We start from the raw sequence: 1,319 nt of genomic DNA, 5'->3' as shown, positions 1-1,319 counted from the left end.
CTCCCTGCCTTTCTGCCCCTTTCCTTATATAGAAAATTTTACAAGGGATATTCATAATAACACATACATGTTGAAAAAATAATCTTACAAAGACGAAGCTACCAAGAACTAATTATAACCTGTTTTAATTGGCAGAAGACTTTCTGTTAGGAATCAAGACTTCGATTTAGAGGAGAGCAAAACCAAAGTACATGCACAAACATAAAATTAAAATGCATCGCAAAGCTGTTTCATCTTTTGTGTCTCTGCCAAAAAAATTAAATTAATAATACTACATTTTATCAAAATAATAAACATGTTATAAGGTTCACCAGTCTCCAAGTTATATTGATTTGAATTATTGTGTTCTGAAAAGTTTTTTGTTTTGTTTTTTTAAAGCACCCCTCCTCCCCCCACCTTTCCCCTCAACATTTTCGCATCCATACGTTCATCAGTTGCAGAAAGCGATCTACGCAATATTGCTTTTGTGCGGATTTAACGCTACAATTAACAAAGTAAGGTTATCCAAACGACAAAATCAACAATGTTTTGCAAATCTTCAACATGATTGAACCAAGTGGGTGGATAACCATAGCCACCCACCATGTAACCAGAGTGAAAACCAGGATCCTTGTTTTGAAGTATAAAGTACTAGTAGTATCAACCTGGCTATGGACACGCAAAAACTCTTAAGTCAGTCCCAGACAGAATTGCTTATTAGAAGGCCGCCAAAAACTTTTGGAAGAACAGCATTGAAAGACAAAATTAATAAAACTGAATCAATTACAACGGGAAGTATGCAAAATGTCAACACCCACATTCCCTTGTTTTGATGTATCACTTAACGTTGCTTATTGCACCAGGAAAATTAATTCCACCTTTTTAGACAATCAACATCCCTTATTGTTTTCTCAAATTAAAATATAGCTAAAAAGTATAAAACCTAAGTTTTTGCCCTGTAAAAAAAAGAAAAATAAAGATGGTCATTTTTTTGCCATCGTCCATTGAACTCTCACCATTGTAATCCTCTTGTAATATAAGTATTTCTATGACCTTTAAAGCATGTGCCATCAGAATACCATCGGATTACTATCACAATATTGATTACGTACCTAGCTTATTAAACATTATGATTGTTTTACAATAATTGTTTATTTAAACGTGTGACTGTGGGTTTGTTTGTGAGTGCAAGCATAATATTGTGTAGACCTATAGATGTACGCGGAAGGCAAGATGTGTGAGAGAGTATATCATGGGTATGAGTGCATGCCAATATGTGGTGTGGTGTGGTGTGGTGTGGTGTGGTGTGGTGTGGTGTGGTGTGGTGTGGTGTGTGTGTG

The sequence above is a fragment of the Aplysia californica genome, unplaced genomic scaffold, assembly GCF_000002075.1.
Source record: "Aplysia californica isolate F4 #8 unplaced genomic scaffold, AplCal3.0 scaffold00047, whole genome shotgun sequence".
Lineage (NCBI taxonomy): Eukaryota > Metazoa > Mollusca > Gastropoda > Aplysiida > Aplysiidae > Aplysia > Aplysia californica.
The sequence above is the reverse complement of the archived record's forward strand: the minus strand, read 5'-3'. Positions refer to the sequence as shown.